This window comes from Mangifera indica, chromosome 6, assembly GCF_011075055.1.
Source record: "Mangifera indica cultivar Alphonso chromosome 6, CATAS_Mindica_2.1, whole genome shotgun sequence".
Taxonomy (NCBI): domain Eukaryota; kingdom Viridiplantae; phylum Streptophyta; class Magnoliopsida; order Sapindales; family Anacardiaceae; genus Mangifera; species Mangifera indica.
This window is the reverse complement of record NC_058142.1, coordinates 15098636-15110857: the sequence shown is the minus strand read 5'-3', so window position 1 is coordinate 15110857 and position 12222 is coordinate 15098636. Positions and strand designations below refer to the sequence as shown.

General features: G+C 34.5%; 1 protein-coding gene and 1 pseudogene across 3 annotated transcripts in view; one reads left to right on the top strand and one right to left on the bottom strand.

Annotated features, from left to right (window-relative positions):
- The window catches only part of LOC123217986 (putative disease resistance RPP13-like protein 1), a 93532-nt gene extending 92682 nt beyond the window's left edge, over positions 1-850 (top strand). Inside the window, exons 3-4 of one of the 3 annotated variants that reach the window (XM_044639122.1) lie at positions 56-172; positions 524-850. The gene's annotated coding sequence lies outside the window, so the exon portion shown is untranslated. Of the gene's footprint in view, positions 1-55; positions 322-352; positions 413-523 lie in introns of those variants that run through there. The other 2 variants (XM_044639121.1, XM_044639123.1) reach the window with 2 other exon arrangements.
- A 2013-nt stretch (positions 851-2863) lies between these two features.
- On the bottom strand, positions 2864-11906 carry LOC123217990 (annotated as a pseudogene).
- Positions 11907-12222: the final 316 nt, after the last annotated feature.

Genomic DNA, 12222 nt, shown 5'->3' with positions numbered 1-12222 from the left:
TTTGTCGTTGGGGTGGATTGAAAGTGATTATGGTTCAAAAATTCCAAAATTTCAGAGAGGGCTTCCTGGATATGTAAATCTTATTGTCACACCATTGCACCATAATCGTATTGTGATGATAGCAGGAATTTGAAGGCTGAAAATTGTGGCAACAGAGCGGCATATGTAGGCTGTAAGAATTTGACAAGCTATGAACTTTTGTTGTTCACATCTTGTTTTGATGTGAACACAATTATTATGCTACATGTGTGGACATGATTGCATTTTGTGTGATCATCTGGATGTTGATTTTCCATTTACGTGCAACTTTCATCTTCTTTATCTTTATTCAAAATTGTTATTTGTTGTCTAGGTGTATTGTTGAAATTATATACAAGCATTCATTTGAGTTCTTCTTGACCTAAATATGCAACTTGTCTCCTACTTAAATTTGAGTGAGCTTTTTTTGTGCTTAGGTCATTTGTTATTTTGGGTAACTTGTTTTGCGTTTTTGTTCTCTAATTTTCTACTCTTTCTCTTGCAGGTTTGTTAGGTTGTTCATATCGTGGGATACAACTTTATGGTTGGTACTTGAAGGAAATTCAAAACCAACAAATGAAAGGATTTCAGCTTAAAGTTCAAGAGGAGCTTGAATAACTTGAACAAGATATTCGATGTACTTCAAACATGGGTATTAGCTTCTGAAAGTAAGTGAGTTTAAAAAGTAATTTAGTCAGAAGAAAGTTTTCCATTATGTGTTTAATTTTAACTTTGTAACTGACAATTGAGTTTTAGCTTAGTGATTTGATTTGAGCCGGACATGGTCCCATGGATGTAGGCTAAGATATATCTTAGCTGAACCATGTAAAAATCCTTCTGTCTTCTTTACTTTCTGCACTTAATTTGTGTTTTCATGACTTTGTTTGAGAGTGAAGTGAGAGACAAATTTCCGTTAATCAATCTAAGCCGAGCAACCAAAACCATATCACAGACTTCCATAGGCACCACAACAGAAGCAGTTTCTGTATCCAAAGAAAATTGATCTGTTCATATCATCCCCTTCAAATAATCAATCTAACTTAATTTTTTGAAAAAAAAAAAATCTAGTAGAGATGCAAGAATTAAACAAAATTTGTAGAACTATGACCATCAGAAACTTCAAGGTCTAGTGTATCAATAACTAGAATGAGTTTACATGAAGTATTCATAAAAGGTTATGCTCTGCATTCAGATCACACTTCAGCTATTGAGAACCTTCCCTTTGCAAACAAAAATTAGGAAGGCACAGGAGAAGAAAGTGTTTAAGTTTACAAAATAGTCTCAATTTGACCAATCAACAACTAAAGATTTCATTTTTCACAAGAACATACAACTCAGACAACATGATTTACAGAAAAGAAATTGATGCAAGCTAACTCAATTAATCTTCGTAAATGAAGCTAATAAAGCATCTATACTGTGTCACCTGCATTGCAATGTCAAACAAATTCTCATCCCTATACTACAGATACATTAAGCAAATTAAGATCATACACCAAGATTGTAATAGACCCACATGACACGATGGTGTAAAACATCTGGCCACATGCATGAATTATGAGGATTCATAATGATTATAAATGGTTGTGAGAACATCTTAAGTGTAAGGGGTGGATTTGTTCTAAACTAAATCAAATCTGTGAGTGGCTTGAGCTCCGATCAAATCCATAATATCTAACTCGAGCTCAAATTTGAACTCATTTGAATTGATGCATAGTGACACCGGAGTGTTATTGACGAGGTGAACACTCTATCAATGGAAAGGTGAACAATTAATGTTATCAACAAGATAAATAGTATCCAATTGGTTTGGTATTGAGTTATTACCGTTTTAATGGTGTTGAAAGCATTGAGGCATGACACGCATTGTAACTAGTTCTCCAAATGTGATTCAAGTAAATGTCTTGCAAGCTACGTAGCATGGGAAAGAAACATGGAAACGAAAATACTGAAACTTATTTTCTCAAATTATAGGAAAAAATTTTGGAAAATATAATATAAAAAAGATATATAAGATTTTCTTATTAAAAAAAAATACAAACACCAATATTTCTTATAAATAAATACCAAATTTTATTTAAAAAAAATACAACTGCCTATATTTCTTTAAAAAATAGAAAAAATACAATAACTTTTTAGCTACAATAAGGTGTACACTCAACAAACTTGGTGTATTAACCAACAACCAAATAAACAGTATATATCTTAATAAAATTGATTTTTCACGCATTCACCGATAGTTAGAAAAGTTGGAAATAGATAGGAGATGAGTTTAAATACATTGGAGAGGAGGGAGGCTTCATATGCCGAAGAGGAGAGGAAATGAAATCAGAGTTAAAGCTTGAAATTGAAAAGAGTAAACATGAAATTGATTAAAAAACAAAGAAAATAATTTCTTTTCCTAAAATGTGTTTCAAATTTTTTTATTTTTCTCAAAACATTTCATACCAATTTTGGGGTGCTTTGAAAACTCAGAAATGCACATGGTGTGCATTTTTGTGCTTCCTAACCTGCAAGTGAAGTTTATCCCCATATAAGAGGATCTGGTGATGGTCTCATTGCGGGCATCTTGCAGTCCAATTATGTGGAAGCAAATGACAGAGGATTCTTATTTTGGATGGAAGTTTACTTCTGGTTCAGCTTCTCACTACCAAAAGTTTGGACTTTTCTTGCTTTGATATTATATATCATAATCTAAATGCTTGAAGTTAATTAGTTTTATCTTTTAAGACTTGTCACTCATGAACGAATTAGAGAGTGTGTCAAATCAATATAGTAAATGATCATACACAAAACAAGGTTATGTACAGTAATTACAATATTATTTCAATATCTAAAACTTGTCTCGTTTCAATGAATGTACATGTTAATGAATTATTAAATCACTTGATAAGGTGACATCAATTCATGCTTTATTGTTACATATATATATATATATATATTTCCATGTTTCAGGCACCTGCATTAAGAGTTTGTCTACCTATAATTTTAGGAGCTCTGGTGTGAGTCCTCAAAAATTCTTTACAGGATGATATAAGATTATGCAAAACTGAATTTATTGAATCAATTCCAGTGGTTCCGATACTTGCCTTGTGTATTAAGTGAACAAGAGTATTGTCCTTCAAACCTTGAGAATTTTCCTTGAATAAATTCATCCATGCAATCTTGGAAAACTCTAGTAGATCACTAACTGGATGACTGGTTATACAAGAGCAGAAATGTAGTCTTCTTTCTCGACAAAGATTCAAAACCGCTCTTTGATGAGAGGAGATGGGGGTACCCGGTTCACCTGTGCAAGGTGCTTCCAAGTTGTTTCCAGTAGCTCTACCTGTCAGCAGAAATAACAAGAAACAGTGATTTCATAGCTTCTATGGAGGGCAAAAATGATTTTAAAAAAAAAAAGAAAACTCGCAATCCAGAATAAAGAAATTTTCTGAATTGTATTATAATTACAGAAATCAACAACAACAGATGCCATCAAGACAATTATATCACAAATTTGGAGACATTCGTCTGAATGGCTCTACATGACTTAGTCGAATGGTGTCTAAGTATGGCGTATCGGTCTGTGAAACCCATTGCAGCAGGTATATAAATAAGCACTTGAAATGAAATTAATTTTATGAGAAGAACTCAGACTATACCCTTCCAGCTCTTGAAGCATCCAATTTCTTTCGGACATGGCGTTTTGCATTGAAATGGAATCCATGCTGCAGCATTTTTTTAAATACATGTTCAAGCTCATCCCATCTCTTCTCCACAATGCATGCATCTAACATGGTGTTGAACGTGTAGATATCCGGTACCACTAGACCCCTGTTATCAGTTTCCCGGCTATAATGGCTGCTATCTTCAGACATCTGCTGGAAGAGCTTCTTTGCTTCCTGAAAGAAACCATTTTCCAGATAAGCTTTCAGCATTATGTTGCAAGTAACAAGATTCAGAGAGCAGAAATCCTTCATTTGGTTGAATATCTCAGCAGCATTTTCAATGTTCCCAGAGTCCAAACAAGCTTGAATTAATCCAGTATAAGTTACCACCAAAGGCTTGTTTGCCACCTTACATATCTTCTCTATCTATAGAAGGAATGAACCATGTCAAAAAATAAAATAAAAGTGTCTACATTTCCGTTGAAAGGTCAACAGATCAACCACATGTTGTAATCTTATTTAGTTGTAATATAATAAACCAGAGAGATATAGTCTTACACATGATAGAAAGATAGAAACCTTAACCATCTACTAAGCATTTTATGTATTAGAAGTAGCAAAACATTTGGGCTTTGCTTAGTGATGATACAGGAATCATAAACTTCGTATCCGGTATTCTGAAGTCCTTTTCATAGTAAAAACTTTTCTGGCAAAGTCAAATTATTGGCTTAGTGGCAAAAAAATCCATGACAAGTAAGAAATCTTATTGGAATAATGGTAAATCCATGTCAAACTTTTGCATGAGAATAGCTGGAATAGTGAAAGAATGACCCGGATCTACCTTGATTACTAATTCATATCTTATGACTTAGGCAGTCTGCCTTTATTACCAATATTTCTTGAGTGTGAGTTCTTTCAACGTTTACCCACTAATCGAATATTATATCCATGAATTCATATTGAAGTTATCAAAGTCAAAAAGCTATATAATGAGACAATAAAAGGCAATAAAGAAAAACATACAACAAACAGAGTAGCATATGACATATCTACCTGCATTAGTGCTTCTTGGCACCTTCCGGCACTACAAAGACATCTTGCAAGGTCATAATAAAGAGCAGCTGAGCCCACAATTCCTTGTCTTTCCATGTCTTGAACAGCCAAAACAGCCTCATCTATTTTACCTTCTCTCCAAAGAATATTCACAAGAACTGCATATAAAAGACAGTCATTTGTGAAAAGAAATTGCACATAACAGCATGCAGAAACAGGTTAGATCGCTGAAATACCTTTATATACTAAAGCATTTGGAATAAAAGACTTCTGCACTTTCTTGAAAAATTCATGCACCAAGTTGTACTTGCCACATGCCAACATCACCTGCTTATGCAAAAATATTGTTGGATATAAATTGTCACATTTTCCTGATGATTGACACAATTGAAATGACTAAAGCTGAAGAAAACCAAGCTAACCTATGATCGGTTCCTCAAATTATGTTACTACTATGAAACAAAACTTCACAAAAAGATTACTTGACAGGTGTAGCAGTTCAGTGGAAACATATTGCATGATTCACAATTAAATACTGTAAGGATTAGGACACTTGTCCTCAATCCAATGGTAAGTCTCAATTATAAATATGCTCTTTAGGTTTCAAAAGAGGGGGAGGAAAAATATTAGGGTTTTGTTATTTGACAGCCAATCTTAGCTGATTCAAGGAGGTCTTTGGCTCCTCAAATGACTGAAAAATGGGAAGCCCCAAACTCCTCGAATTCTTCAAATTATTTGGTTTATTTTTGTAATCTTTTGATGAATGAAATAGTTTAGTTTATGATGTTTTTGTGTTTTAATTTTTTGTTTTAGTTGAATATGAGATGGTCCAGCTCTTATAATTAAATATATCATGATCCATGATTATATCACCAAATAATATGCGCCAAGAAACATTATAATAAGAGGTTTGAAGGAAAAAATAACAATAATTGTCCAAGAATTATAGGAAGATTATTACTTGTTATTTGCCCACATTGTTTTGAAACACAATCACATCTCAAACCTAAAATCTCTTTTTCTCTTCTCATTAATGTTCAAAATTCCTAATTCTTTATTAACTGCAAGGTTGGATACATATTTGTAAATCAGAAAAACTTCATGAATAAAATTCCAACAGAAAATATCAATTTGTGAACATACAAAAGTGAAAGTCTGATAATAAACAAGCATATATTTCAACAAAGACTATATCGCAACACAGCTGAAGTGACGTGAAAGACCTTTTAGCTAGGATAATGAATGTAAGCATGATTCAAAAATTTTGAGCTTTGGTTGCAAGCAAATAATAAACAATGGCTCTAAAATTTTCCTTCCTGTTACATTCTTACATTTTACATCTTGAAAAAAGAAAATTACTCAAATAAGTTATATTGCAATTTTCTAAACAAAAAATGAAGAATGAAGATCATAAAAGGATTTGTATTTCCATGTTGAAAATATAAAAATAAAAAAACACTTAATTACCTGCTTGCATTCACTGCAATGTAACATATACATTAAACTATTACTGGAGCATATAACTGCCTGAATAAATAAGAGATAATAAAACAACAGCAGTTAGAGAGACACTTGAAGACTATTACCTCCATAACGAGTCCATATGTTGAAGCAGAAGGCTTCTGACCTTTTTCTTTTATTTGCTGCAAAACCCAAAATGCTCCTTCCAGCTTTTCCGCTTGACACAAGCATTTAAGACCTTGAAAGACACAAGACATATACATCTCAGAATTATGTTAAAAGTTTTCACATATAGTATACCTGAGTATCCAAATAGAAATACTACAATCTGCATCTCTTTGAATAAGCATTTCAACTATCAAGGCAAAGAACCATCCTTGATAATGCAATCAATAGTCAATGAGGAGGAACAGCAGCAATGACTGATATAATAAACATGCAAGCACTATTTCTATAATATGTCAATTATATCAGCTTAGTTTAGGTCCCCCATAGATTTCTTTTAGGGACAAGTGAGCACAAAACCAATCCCAAACTAGCATTGCAAAAAATTTCCTCGGATATTGATCTCTAATATGCATGGTAAAGTTAACAAGCTTTACTTTTGATGCTTCAAGTCAAGAAAAGTGTAGCAAAGAAAGAACCTTTTCATCCAGCAGTTTTTGAGAAGAGGCTTATCATGTCATAAACTATAATGTCCGAATTATTAATATGCAGGTTTAACAATTACGAAATATTATCACATTCACTTCCTATTTTCATAAAATCAACTCAGTATCTATGTAGAAAAACTTTCAGAATCCAAATTGATTCAGATTTGACATCTGAAGAGTGCAAAATGATTATTTCATCATTGACAAGAAACATATATTATTCTATTGTCTTTCCTTTTTCCTATTATCCAGAGATTCTCCTATCATTCTTATGAGTTCATCAAATAAACTGCTACAACCTTGGTAGTTATGGACCATGTGGGATATGATATCACAAGGAATTGAATGTCTGAATCCTTTGTTAAAAACCACTCAACCTAACCCTTCAGATTAGATTGATAATATTATGCAATTGGTATTGTCAAACATTAAAATAATATTATCAGTTGGCAGGTTTAACAATTTCCTAAATAACTGTGATATTTATCTTATACATTCACAAGTTGTGTAGAACAATGCTGACATCAACATGGAAAAAACTTAAGAAAACCAAATTAATTGAGATTTGATCGAGTGAGACCATCATCAATCATGAAGATGGGTCATAAAATAACATGTACAATTGTTAGAGTCCACTATATCGCCAACAGGATTAGAAATGGCTGTCTAATTATTACTCACCGCATTATAGACAACAATATCAGGTTCCGGTTGTGGGTCCCATCCCTCATGTATTCCAGTTCTGAACTTTTTCTTGGGAAGAGATCGCATGGTATCTATCACATCAAAAAGTTCCCTAACATGCCCAGCCTGTCCCAGAGTGACAGCAATGCTGTGATAAGCCACCAAGTCTAGATATGAGGACATTTGTTGCTGCAAAGAAGAAAAGACTAAATGGGTTGGTAAAGCTTTCATTCTTTGTTACAGAGATTCCTGAGAAGGTGCGCGCCACATACAAACAATTAACAGGCATTACCTGCATTGCATGAAATACATTGAATGCCTCCACAGGTCTCCTTGCCTTTCCAAGTACATTAATTGCAGTCGTTTAAATGAATCTACCAAGAGGAAATATAGTGAAAAAATGTTTTTACAAAATGATCATAAATTTCTGAATTAATTAAAGAGTGTCAGGCAATATACAATGAATATCAGTTAGGACTGATGGTGAAAAATCAAAGAATTGTTCTTAGGCAGAAGTTTCCAACGTGAGATCTAACTTCTTTCAAAATTCTGACAACTTAGCACAGCAAGACCATATAGACCCAAAAACCTGAGTTTATAATGCAGACTAAACCTGTACTTTTAAAATTGAGCAGAAGAAAGAAGATAGGAAAACATCATTACTTGAGCCTGTGGGATTTGCAGCATTCTCACATCTGCAGCCACTCAATTACTCGTAGAACCCGCCTCCGGTTTCCCAATTTACCCAATATCTGGATAACCCTCAATATAGAATGATCTGAAAATCTGATCCTCGCACTCCGCATCATCTTAGAGAACATCCACTCAGGCACATCAATATCTGCACCATTTAACCTGTCAAACAATAATTTAGCTTAAATAGTGTTAGGACTAATGTTTATATCTCTTGCAGGAAAAGAGAAAATAAAAAGAAGAAAACACTTGGCAGCAAACAGGGTGATCAAATGACCATTACTTTACTAATAAGTAAGCGACAGGAGAAAGGGATACGTGGCACAACATTCCGGGAAAAGAAGAAAGGATTAGCTGAGGAAAAAGAGAAAAAGGGGAGCAGGTGTGAGAGCAAGGGGGTATGGGAAAGAAACAGGAAGACTGAAGGGAGAGTGCCAGCCTCTTGGAAGCTGAGCATGGACAGTTGAGCCACTACTGTACTTTTGTGTTTTTTGTGAGTTTTTGAGAAGTTAGTTCAAGTTCTGGAATCTGTAATTTGCCATATGTATTAGCTGGGAAATAGTCATTGTATTGAGAAATGATTATGTAACTTTATTGAATATCAGTCAATACAATACATATTTTCCATTCCTTCCATTGATACATGTTTCTGCTTATTTGCTGGAAAAACCATTGTTGTGTATTGCTTGTTGACGTGTGCTTGAGTTGTTGTGAGATATTGTTTGGAGGTGACTTGGCTGAAGTGAGGCTCTGCCCAGGTACGCATCAAATGGCAACAGTAATTTGTTAAATTTGCAATTGAAAAGAAATGTCAACAAAGGTAAATCACACAAAGGCAAAGAAAGATAAATTACAAGAAAAATTTTCAACTGAGGTTTCATGTACATTCATTCAGTGAGGTATTGTATCCTTACTACTAGGGCTTTAATGCTTTCTATGTAACATTTGTTGACATTTTAGAATAGTAAATGTAACAAGAATTCTATGACATTCTGATTCATCAAAGAGTAATTTGCTTCTTAAAACATAGTACAGTATTAGTAGCAAATTCATTTATACTCTTACTAATTAGCCCATAATTTCATGCCAATCTCAGGATTGACATAAATGTGACATGGATTCCTTTTGATGCAGTTTTAAGTAACCTGCAGAAACCAGTTACAAGGATAGAGTGGAGATTTCTTGGACCGTAAACTTTGATCCCAATTTAGTATGACATAAATGATACAATTGCAGATAGCACAGAGAGATGCAACCATATTCCCACTAGATTGGACCTCTACATGAAAGGAAGCTTTTGTTTTTCTATTAATCTAACATCAAGAGATTCCTTTCTATTAATCTAACATTAAGAGATTCCCAGTACATTACGTACAAGGCTAGAACCCAGCCAGTAGACCATATTTCTAGTGCCCTGTGCCCCATTTGTGTACTTCCTTCAAGATGCCTAGAAGGGTTGGATATTGCCCTAGTTAATTAGTTTTTTATGCACCCAGATGATTGATCCAAGCACAGACTGAAGAGTAAACATCAACTTTTTCATGGCACTGAAGGCTTCAATCACAGATGTTAAAGCCGATTATGAAGTAAAAGACGGTGTCTTCAATTGCAAGAAGGATAGGTCTCCCTCCACTTTTCTGACTCGATACAATTCCGTTTTACTTGATCCTATTCTGTATCTACTTATATTACTTCTTATTCAGCCATAAATATATGATTCATAATGCAAGTCCTATAGTCCCAAGGATCTTCTCTAGCTGGCATGTGGCAACAACATTAAAAAGACTAATGTGAAGAGGTCACAAACCTCTTTCTTAACCAAATGTATACCCTGGTAAAACAGCCAAGTAATTTTATTTCTCACTAAAGGCCTAAGCATATGCTTTGTAATCTAAATGTATAGAGATGACTAGGTTCACATGATGCACAAGGCCAATACCTGACTTACTATAGGACCTAAAAACAAGCTAACTTTACCATTGTTATTCAGAACACAAATCTACACCAACAAAAGGGTACAACCATGCCATAAGTCACATTGATGAACCATCAAATACGTTGCACATCTCAAGAAAAGGTGACACATAATGAATGAAGAGATATTAACCTCAGAAATGAAATAACAAAGAAGAAAAAGTGCTTAGCTTACATACTGCCTTGCTAGTTTCTGAATTCTCTCCTCCATATGCACCCGTGCAACTCTTGGCTTGTCCATAAAATCATTTCCTTCTTCCACAAACTTGAAGGCAGCTTTTTCCATCTCCCAACTTCTGTCATCATCTTTTTCAGGGAAGCACTTTCTGCTATAAGTTAATTTTTCACTCCTCTGCCGATATTCACCATCAGTAGTTTTCTGAACTTGGATGTGATTCCTCACAACATGGCTTCTAGCAGCAACTTTGTCCTTTTCAAAGTTTTCCCCTTTTGTTTCAAACATTTCTGAGGAAATTTTGCCATGAACTAGGTCTGCTGTTATATTACCACTACTAGCACTCCCACTATCATCAAGCAATACCACAGGATTATCTCGTGCTTTCTATAACTTTTTACCCTTATCAGAATAACAGTCTTTTAACTCTGGTTCTATAGTATTATTTTGATAACGTGACCATCTTCTACCTGTTGTCTCTCCTTTCAATGTCCTCTTCACCTTCACATCTACCCAGCTCTCATTGCCACTAAATTTATCCTTTGACTTTCTAATTAATCTCCCCTCTCAATGAAACTTACCTCTGTCCGCACCTTCACCCCGAGCTACTCCATCACCATTTCTACCCAAATCTTCACACCTAACATCTTCTGAAATCACTTTCTGATCCATCAATTTAAACTTTTCATCATCTCTCCCCAAAGCTGCTATTTTTGACATATACTTTCCCTTCAAAGCATAAGAGTCTTTTAACTCTGGCTCCATAGTATTATTTTGATAATGCAACCCTCTTCTACCATCTATCTCCCCTTTCAATGTCCTCTTCACCTTCGCATCTACCCAGCTCTTGTTGCCACTAAATTTATCCTTTGTCTTTCTAATTACGTTCCCCTCATGATGAAACTTACCTCTATCGGCACCTTCACCCAGAGCTACTCCATCACCATTTCCACCCAACATCTTTTGAAATTGCTTTTTTATCCATCAATTTAACTGTTTCATCATCTCTCCCCAAAGACAGTGTTTTTGACATATACTTTCCCTTTAAAGCAGCCCTCATTCTATCTCTACCCAACTTACTAGCTTGTTGCATCCCTTGGTTACTTTTAACTGACTCCATAGCCTTCAAATACTCACTAAAAGATGGCTTAAACTCAAACTCATTCTCAATAGCCCCACCTTCACTTCCAACCACCCTCTTATCAGACTGTTCTTTCACCACAGCATAAATTCTCCCACAACAACTCTTCCTCACAACAACACATCTAACCCTTTTCAGATTCTTACTCTTCAAATGAGCACCAAAAAGGGGTTTGCAAGATTTCAATAATGGAAACCCTTGACACCAATAATCTAAGGTAAAAGTCTCATTTTTTACAAAACTAGAAATACGCATTTGGCCATTCATCATAATTAACAACCCCATTTCGGTTTAAACTACAAAACACTTAAATTAAAGTCAATTTCAACTACTACTTACTAGCTTTCACATATCTGAACAAAATTCAAATTACACAAACTACCCAGACAAAAATTTCAAACTTTGGTCTCCAAAGAAACTTACAGGGAATAAATGCAACAGCTTCCAGCTTTGCCTCAGAATTTTCACTCGGGTTTAAGAGATTGGAGCATCCACTCTTTAGACTGTTTATGGAGCGACAAGTAAGTTGGTGTGTAAAAGAGCAATTCAGTGAAATCCATCCGTCAGATTTTTCGTTTTCCCAAATTTATTTTAATATCAGTAATATGCCTAGATTATGTTGTAATATCAACAATTCCCCCCCATATTTTGATGTAATAATTCCTTCTAAATTAATGGACTGTTCGTAAACTACGTAATTTATGAACTAACGATGATGAC